This window comes from Pinus tabuliformis, chromosome 9, assembly GCF_031772625.1.
Source record: "Pinus tabuliformis cultivar Carrire ecotype Pingquan chromosome 9, CPIR1, whole genome shotgun sequence".
Taxonomy (NCBI): Eukaryota; Viridiplantae; Streptophyta; class Pinopsida; order Pinales; family Pinaceae; genus Pinus; species Pinus tabuliformis.
In genome coordinates, this window is record NC_142307.1 from 1215674592 (window position 1) to 1215685474 (window position 10883).

A 10883-nucleotide genomic window follows, 5' to 3' on the forward strand; every position below is an offset into this window, starting at 1 on the left:
TCCCTTTCTTATGAAACCCACGAAGCAAGCATAATAATAATTTTATTTTTCTTCTTTTCATCATGTACAAAAATCATAATTACATGTCATTATGAAGGCTGAATCTAGTTACACTTTTCAACACTTCCTCTTAACTAGGGAGGTATTCATAATGGTACTTGGTCATTCTCAATCTGAATAATTTCTCATAAGAAGAATTAGATTCGTAACCCATCTTTATAAAATCATATCAACCAACATTGTTGTATAGAAAGGCATTGACTAAAAACTCTATCTGTCCATAAGATGTGAGCTCAATGATGGCGAGACAAATGATTTATAGGCACTCTCATCATTGTCTCTCTCAGAACATACCCAACCTGATTTCTTAGGGTGTGTTCCATCGGGACAATTCTTATCTTGGTTGCCCATTCCTCAAAGAATATCAGTCCTCTACGACTACTCTTATCTTGCATGCCCTATCTCATCCTAAAAGAGCATCAGATGCTAAATGATTACCCAATCCTCCATTCCTTCTTTCCAGTTGAAGACCAAAATGATGTGTCTATCTCTCCCTCTTAATTAGGGAGGACATGTCTATTCCAATAAAGGAATGTACTCATTCCTATAGAATGAATGTACCTAAGCTCCCTCCTGTCTTAGGAATTTCCAAGTTTCTTCAAAGTAAGAAACTTGTTTCTAGGCTCCCTCTTAATTAGGGACCTACAACAGCTCCTTAGGTGGAGATGATGGGACAACTAGCTTCTTGAAGAACTCCTCATGATTTCATGAACTTCTTTTCGTTATCTATGAGTCTTCATGTTTGGGTCTTCTACATAGGGCACCAACCATCCATCACTTTCATTCATGATTCAACCATGTCATCATTTGAAAGTGATCTATCAGTCCATATATGGCCTTCCTTCATGCCATGTTTGCTTAAGGATCTTTCATCCTGCTACATGTGTGTCGGTGGTGGAAGACATCCATAGATCTTCCCTTGTCATCCATGCATAAAACCATCCAGATATTTGTTTAAAAATAAAGGAATGAACATCAAAATCAACATTACCTTTGTGATGTCTTTCATCATGAAATCTACAAGTTTGCATGAGCATCCTGCATACATATTGACACATCTCCCAAAGTTATATATTTTCAAGGGTCTCTTTATTTTTCAAACTCCATCAGAGTCTTGATATCTTTCATGGCGATATCCTAGTCAAATATTCTTTGTCTTTCGGATGTTGATTTCCTTGACCATGGTTTCATATCTCACGATCTCTTCCTTCATTTCTTCACACATTTCATTCCTAGGAGCTTCCAATCAAAGTTCATCAACGAACTCATACTTCATATGAAGACATTTTATGTTGATTTCATCTAGTTTGATCCATGCGTTTTAACATCCTATCATAGGAGGGTATTCCTTTCCTTTGATCATGCTTTTCAAGATAGAGTAGTAATCCATTTTACTTGTAACCATAAAAAATGACTTTATAATATATAATAGAAGCATGCATACCTCATTTACCTTTAGGTCATCTAGGTTTCTTTCAGCAACTTCCTTGATTCAAAAGAGTTTTAACCCCTTCATCTATTTCATCTCTTATGTCATCATAACATCATCCAATGAATTCCATAAGTTGGAGTTCCTAATGAAACACTTGCTTCCTCTTCATTTTGGTGAACCTTCCGATGAAGATTCCATCAGAGAATCTTGAGGATCTTTCATATCCCTATCCAGCAGATGTTATGTTTTGACTGATGAATGATGAGCCTTGTCCTAGATGAATTCTTCCTTTTTCTTGTAAGTGTTACTTGAGATTTCAATGAGGTTCCCAAGGTATATATCCTTCATAGTTGAATTCCATATATTTCTTTTCCATACATCCTTCATGTTTCCCATGATGATGTCACGAGCTCTTACTTCTAATTCTTTTCCTCTTCATAGGGTTTCTTCTTTTTATCTTCCTTCACTTCTTTAGTGAAATAGGCTTCTTCTCTATATTTATTGTTATTTCCCTTCTTAAGCTTAGGACCATCTTTCCTGTAATGCACATAGCATTTAATCTTATCTACATTCTTCTTTCCTTTCCGAGGACCAAATTTCCAAACTTCCCCTTCCTTCCAGAAAATGTTTGAACACCTTTTTCCCACAGCCTATATTCTTATATCTTGTTTAGAAACCAAAAGTTGTTAAATGGGATAGATTTCTTATCCTCATATAGTTTTTTTACCTTGTTCATAAATTAGTGTATTTAGAACAAAATAGATCATTTCCTTATCCAAAATCACCTCTCCCAGATCTTGCAGTTGAGATATTATCAGGATAACCCTTTATCCTATGATACCTTCAATTGGTGTAGAATAGATATAAGTGATATGACCTTCTTTATCGCATCTTCAGAGAATAGTTCTACCAGTTTATCATATATATCTTTGATGTCTCCAATCCTACTATATAGGGAATGAGGGGACCTTTGATTGATTTCATAAGAATCCCTTGAGCCCTTTGATCCCTTTCCATGGATTCAGATAATGCTTGTCCTTCAAATGGTTTGGAGACCTTTTTATTAATGACTTCATTTTTTCTTCGAGGACTATTTCTATCCTTCTTTTCCATGCAAGCAAGTTTTATGAGCTAACCATCTTATAGATCTCCTTGCAAAAACGAAGTCATTTTACCAAATTTAGATTATAGAATAAAGATACTTACTTGCTAAGTGAAGATGAAATCTTCAACTTGATTTGTTTGTTGAGGATGATTGATGAAGATGACTTGATGCTTCTTGGATAATCATTTTTAAGGATAAAGAGGTCCTTCCTTCAAAGAAGGGGAGACTGCCTCCTTTTGGATGATCTTTTTCCAAATGAAGTCCTTGCTTCAATAAAGATAATATTTTCCTTTTTATGATAACGCCTTTCGATCTAGCCTTTTATGGATGAAAAGCCTTCAAGATACTTCAACTTCAAATTGAATGTTAGGTCCCTATAATAATAGTGTACTCCCCCATTATTATTGTCATTGTATCCCCTTATTGTTATTGTTGTGCCCCTGCTGTCCCCATATTTTTATTATTGTTCCCCATAGGAGCCGACTATTGTTATCGTTGTACCCTTACATTATTATTGTTATGCCGGATTTGATTATATTATGACCCCTTACATTCCTATATGTAGAAAGGAGGTTTTGTCATTTTTATCATACAATAATTGTTCATTTGTGTAATTTAAAGGAGGATTCCCCCTGAAAGAGGCTAATTTTGAAGTCGTTGATCTATCTCTTATTCTATTTTATGAACTGGTTTCATAACATTTGGTATCATTCAAAAGTTGCAGTGAGATCCCAGTACATCTGATACATTTAGCTAGAAAAATGATTCGTTATGGTACAAAGATCACTTATACCTCTGTAAGAATTCCCAACTCAAACAAAATATTCTTCTAGAATTTCACACCTCTCCCTTAGTAAGGCACTCAAGATTTTTAAAAACTTACCGTAGGGTTAAGAAGGATTTTTTTTGGGATGGCCTTAAATATGATATTCAAAAGCTTGTGGCGGAATGTTTGGTTTTCCAACAAAATAAAGTTGAGACAATTAAGACCTTGGGTCTAATACAACCTTTATCCATTCCATGTCAATGTTCGGAGGAGGTTTCAATGGATTTTATCATAGGTTTACCCAAGTCCGAAGGAAATAGTGTCATCATGGTGGCAGTTGATAGACTTACCAAGTATGCACACTTTTGTGCATTATCTCATCCATTTAAAGCCAGTACAGTTACTACTGCATTTATGGAAACAATTAAAAAGCTACATGGAAACCCAAAGATTATTGTAAGCGACAGAGATCCCATTTTCACTGGAAATTTTTGGACGAAATTATTTTCTTATCTAGGTACTTAGTTATCTCATAACTCATATTCTCATCCTCAATCTGATGGGAAAACTGAGATAGTGAACAAATGTTTGGAAGGATATCTTCGTTTCTTTGTATCTGATAAACATACATAATGGGTCAAGTCGTTGCCTCTAGTTGAATGGTGGTATTACACTTCCTTCCATACTGTAGCAAACATGACCCCATTTATGGCACTTTATGGATATCATCCACTATCCATCACATCATATTTAAGAGAAAATTATAAAGTTCAAGTGGTGGAAGATCATATTGAGCATCAAAAACAAGTTCTCCAACTCTTAAAGGATAACCTCACTTTGGTGTAGAATACAATGAAACAACAGGTTGATCAACATCGAAACGAAATAAGTTTTGATGTAGGTGATTGGGTAATTCTACAACTACAACCATACAAACAAATGTCCCTCAAGAAATATAAGAAGGATAATAAATTATCTATGGTTCGTACAAGGCATTGCAAAATATTGGTACTATGGCATACAAATTGGAGCTTCCTACGTCTTCTCGAGTGCACTAGTTTTCCATGTTTCATGCTTAAAGAAGGTTATTGGTGAGAAGCTCCCAATTTAAACAATATTGCTAGAACTTGACAAGGAAGGAAAAATCATATGGAACCTGAAGCAATCATAAAAAAAAGAACTCGATAGCTACAAAATCAATCAATTTTAGAGTATCTCATCAAGTATAAGAACTTACTCGCTGAAGATTCCACATGGGAGGATGAGACTTTTATACAAAAGCATCTAGTACTACTCAAGTGTTGAGGACAACACTTTTTTGAAGGAGAGGGGCATGTTAGTTCCCTAAAATACTAGTGTATTCCCCCATTATTATTGTCATTGTAGCCCCTTATTATTATTGTTGTGCCCTTGTTGTCCCCATATTGTTATTATTGTGCCCCATAGAAAACCCACTATTGTTATTGTTGTTCCCTTACATTATTGTTACTATTTCGACTATGATTATATTATGACCCCTTAGACTTCTATATATAGAAAGGATGTTTTGTCATTTGTATCATCCAAGAATTGTTCATTTGTGTAATGTAAAGGAGGTTTCCCCCTCAAAGAGGCCAATTTTGAAGTCGTTGATCTATCTCATATTCTATTTTGTGAACTATTTGCATAACATTGATTGAGATTGGATCCCAGGAATGCTTCCTTGATTGAGATAGGGATTTTTATTTCTTTAAGACGAGGATGTAATCTTGATCTTAAAGTGTTATTCTTGGATAAATAAACTTCAACCTACCTTGACTCGTAGATCTCTTCAACTTGATTAGATGTAGGTTCTTTGTGGTCTCTTGATATGGCTTGAGGGTTCCACCAACTTTTTTGTAGACTTTTTCTTCGATATAGGGTTATGATGCTTCCTTGAAGATATTAGAACTTTTTCTTTGATATCATTTGAATTAATTTGATTCCTTTTTTGAAACTCGATCCTTGAGTGTCTCCTTGATTAGATGCCCTTTTCTTGACTTTGTCATCTTAGCTTTGAAACCATGTTGAGAAATTTAGGGCATCAATAGTTAGGTGATTTCTCTTTAATTGTAACTACTTTTGAGTGGTTTTATAACTTTAGATTAGGATCTTCTTCACTTAAGTTATTAATTTTATTCTTCATAAAAAAACTACCAATGCATGAACATAAATCGACAAGAGACACATAATGTAGGTTATGAGCTAGGGCCAAAACCTCTCACTCTTTGAGGGGAAAACCACATTCTCCTTATAGAGATTCCAATTGACGAATACCAAGACTAAGACCCTTGACCTATTTTCCGCTCCAAGACCAAGACACAAGTTCCATATGACAATCAACCTTCTTCTTGACTCCTCTTTCTTCGACCTTCTTAGCATCGAGACACTGTCACCACCGTGATATTATCATTATCTTCACATCGAGATATCCTTTACTATGAGACTTCCATGCTGTCATATAACCGAGACCTTACTTCTGTGATGGCACTGAGTCCTTCTTGAGATAGCACTAATATATTTCCTTTAAGGTAGCACCGAGACCCTTACTAAGATTCCACCAAAATTGTATCATTGTGGTGAGACTTCATTACTATGTGTATACTGCAAACTCTTATTGTATTAGCACAAAAACTTAGTCTTCTCAAATCACCGAACTGTAGTCTCCTTTTAGCACTGAATTTTTTCCTTCTCACCGAACTGTGTCACTACAATTTCCTATACAAATCACAGAGGTATATCGAATTCCTTGACTGTGAGATAACACCGAATATTATCTCTACAATCTTGTACCTTAACTAAGCTTCTTCACTGAACTGATATCTAAACTTGTCACTAGACTGTTCACCCGAAATTTCAAAGAGATGTTTGAAATTCTATCTCTATGGAATAGGTCAGGTTCCCTATATATATTATTTTTTCTATTAGCCGACATGATCTTATGAAGGGTCGTGTCTCCAAATTAGGTCAGACGACTTGATTTCTTGAGGCCAACTTAAAGAGAAGAACTTGTGCTTGTCTTTGGAGGGATTTTCGACAATCCTATTTACTTATATAAATTTGTAATGTGCCTAAGAAGGGTTCTTCATACATGACATTAACACTTTTGACAAATCATAAAGGCTCACAATGGAAGCTGTCTAAAATTAAAATTCCTTGCTCATGGAAACCACTTATCATCATTTACAAAAATCGCAGTTACATGTCATTATGAAGACTGAACCTAGTTACAGCTTTCAATTCCACATCCCCACTCCAATCCCTTATGGTTGACGACAACACAATCAATTAATTTCACATTCAGGTCATCAACAACATTAGTTGTTGTTTAAATCACCACTAATATGTATATGAATGACTGGAACATAAAAAAAAGGGAATATACAAAGAAGCGTCATGAGTGCATTGACTTTTATTGGAATTTAGAGTTGAAATTTGTAGACAAAATGAATGACAACATCACCGAGCTATGAGTGACCAGAAATCTAAAAATATGTATTTAATGATCAGTGCATCCAGAAGAAAATGAAAGGGAGATGTAAGATCGGAAAACAGACACACCATGTGGTACAATCATTTTATGGCCAACGTGATGAATTAATGATGCCACCTGCTATAATGCCATAGTGGTGTGGTGGTATTGGTAGTGGTATGCTCCTAGAATGTGGGTCACTATGTGAAATCTACATAACGATTGTGGAATTTAGAAAGAAATACCAAAGTGTGTACCTCAAACTAACAAATATGTAGAGGAGTGTAGATACATATATATCACTGCGGTGCTCCAACCTATGTTACATGATAGGAGAAGTTCATCTGACACCTGTCAAATTGACAGTTTCAGCAAGTGCCACATTTGAATTTTCACAAAGAATGTTTAGGGTGAGATTTTTTTTAGCAAATCACTCTATGACAATTTGAATTCTAGCGTGTAGCCCTACTTGGCCACAATCCACAAATGAACCACATATAATTCTTAGAAAGCATATAACAGAAATAAACAATATCAAAAAGTCCATCATCTAGTCCAAAATAATATGATAAAAGAGTGTCCAAACATATGGAAGGTAAAACAAAATAAGGACACCATTGTTGCACAAACATATCATATATATATTTGAAGCCATAAATAGTCCCCATCCGGGGAAGGGAAGGAAGCCAACATCATAGGAACAACCCTCCATCTCCAGCGCAATATGCAAACCATCTTATAGAGCAGAAATATCGAGCTTGGACATGGCATCACCAATGAAATTGTGTTCGCTATGAATGTGTTGAATGGATACCTCTTGAAAATTTCCCATAAGATATCCAATGTTCCGAAGCCAGACTTGTAGATGTGGGTGTTGTATATGGGAATGTCCTAGCACATGGTTTATGATGGATTGAGAGCCCCAAATGTCTTTAGATTTGGAATGTTCAGATAATTTGTGAACCATAGAAGCCCCCATAAAGGCATCACTTTTTCTTTCATGTTGTTTCCTCTACCTCCTCCCCAATGTATCTTATATTGTTGGTTATTTTCAAAGAAGATCCAAACCTCGCACCCACAATTACCTCTCTATTTTGTGCCTTCAAAGAAACCTATTGGGTAGGATATAATCGACCTAGTAGTTATAATAGGGTCCCAATTCAGCCAAGGATTGGAAATAAAGAGTGGTCTCGTCCAAGATATAATGTTGTTTAAAATGTGGTCCACATTGAGAGATTTCCCTTCAAATATAATAGAATTCCTAGATCTCTAGATTTCCAAAAATGTCACAAGTGGGATGACCCTCCACGGTTTTGTCTTTATGATCCACCATAACAAGAAAGTTTCAATCAACACATGATTAATATAAGGGAAAGAGAGTTTACTAGAGATCTCTTGCCAAAGCTGGACAACCATTGAGCAACATATTAAGATATGTGAATTGCTTTCTTCCTCCTGCTTTCATAAAACACATATACCTGGACCCTGCATGTTCCGCTTCCTCATATTGTCCCAAGTGAGTGTTTGTTCTTCCATGCTAGCTAGGTGTATAAAATGATTTTTATTAGAATCTTAATCTTCCAAAATCTAGTGAACCAACATAACTCATGTGTGTTATGAATGCATCTACTCATGAAATTATAGGTGTCCAAGATGGAGATAGATCTTCACTTCATTATCCCATCCCATCCCATCTGATCTCCAATCTCTTCCCTATAGATACTGGATTAGCACATCTCTACTAGAATTTGTTCCACATTTCCAGCCACATCCCCCGGTAGTCCAATTTCCTCTACCCTCTTCCATACCGGAATGGTGTCTTTCCATGTACTGATAGCTTGATCCAAGTAGAAGTATCCTCTAATATTTAAGCTACGTGTGAGCTTGTCTAAGAAAAATATTTCAATGGTCGTTCCAAGAATGTTGTCCCTGCCAATGATAATATCCCTCCCTGAGCCAAAAATTTGGCATGTACTTTTAAACAACCATTATTTGAACTTGTTTAAGCTGATCCAAATAGTGGAACCAGTCGGTTTCCCAACAAGCCCCTCTTGCATCCAATGTGTGGCCTTGATCCCCTAGAGGTATTTGGATCAGATGACATCTCCCCATAGGCATTTACCAAACAACCCCTACCATAATGTTTTTATAAGCAAGGCCCAACCAAATAATTTGATGTTCAACATACGCCATCCCCCATGGCTCTTTGGCATGGTGATCATATCTAATTTGGTAAGGTGGAATTTATGAGCATTTCCTGTACCAGCCCAAATAAATTTAGCCATAATCTTGTTAATTTTCAAAATAATAGTAGCAGGGAGGCAGTATAAGTGTGCCCAATATACCACAAGTTGTTGCAGGACCGACTGAGTGAGAGTAACCCTGCCTCCAAGTGTTAAACATCTGTGTTCCCATCCAAAAATCTTTTTATGAAATATGTCAACGATCCAAAGCCAGTCTTTAACTCTGTAGTTGTTTGGTTTAATATTGAAGCCCAAGTATTTCAATCTAGCGCCAATCGGTTTAGCATCCACACCAAAAATGTTTTTGATGTGCTCTATATCCTCCATACGTCCCTCCCCAAATAGAATCATTGATTTATGATTATTCATAAGAAGTATCAATGCCCTCCCAAACATTTAGAATATATAATGTAAGGTTTCCCACACCATCCTCGATATCATACCAAAAATCAGAATGTCATCAACAAAGAAGCTATGTGAGATCCTTATGCCTCTACCCACTTTGAGAGCATTGAACTCGCCCTCCATACATGCATTTTTTATTTTATGGTTGAGGCCATCCATGGCCATAATGAATAGAAGTGGGGAGAGAAAACAACCTTGCCTCAAACCTCTTCCAGCTCCAAAATATCTTGTGGGAAAACCATTAATAATGACAACATATCTAACATTAGTAACACAAACCATTATCCATTTAGTGTTGCGTACCTAGAGGCCAATTTTGTGTAGAACAATACGTAGGAATGCCCAATCGACACAGTCATATGCCCTTTGGAGATCCACCTTCATAACAACAACATTCAACTTCTTAGTGTGAATGGCATGCAAACACTCTTGCGCTATAGTAGCTGCATCATGAATCTGTCGATCTTGTAGGAATCCATATTGCTCTAGTGTAATGTATGTAGACATTGTGTTCTTGATTCTGAGACCTATGATCTTAGATATTCGTTTGTATATCATATTACATAATGAAATGGGCCAATAGTCATTGAAAGTCCCTGTATCACTCTTTTTTGGAATAAGAGCAATGTATGTAGAGTTGATTTCAGGTGTGATGCAACCCCCTAGTCTGGACTCCTCAACCATCCTCAGCAAGTCTGGTCCCATTAAATCAAAGAAATGCAAAAATAGCTCAATTGTCCAACCATCTGGGCCAGGGAATTTGTCCTTGGTGAATGATTTAAGGACAACATGTATCTCCTCCAAATTGACAGCCTTGTATAATTCTTCATTTTTTCCTCATCAAACATGGTAGGATATGAGTCAGTTCCCCAAATCTGGTCTTCGGTGCACTCAACATCTCGCTTTTTGTAAGCATCTTCAAAGAATGTGGCCACTGCCTATTGTATCTCTGGAAGGGCATGAACCATGTTGCCATTTGAATCCTTGATGTCCCAAATGGTATTAACCATTCTTCTGTGATTTGCATATCGATGAAAGAATTTGGTGTTTCTGTCCCCCTCTTGAATCCACAGTGCCCTGCTCTTCAGCCTCCAAGTGATGTACTTAATGTGTAATTTTTTTATTTTTTATTTTCTCTAGTTTGTTGATGTTGAGTAAGAGGTCTATAGATGAGTACCCCAAATTCAGAGTTGGTCCCAATCTATCCATCTCCTCTTTGATGTCCATGAGCTCTTTGTTCATATTTTTTTCAATGTTCCCATTCCTTCACCATTGATTTTAAAGCATGGAGCTTCCCAAAGATTACCAACATAGGGGAAACCTTCGAATCTCTATATTGTGTCCAAAAATATCTAATCAGAGTGTTAAAGTCTGAATCTTCC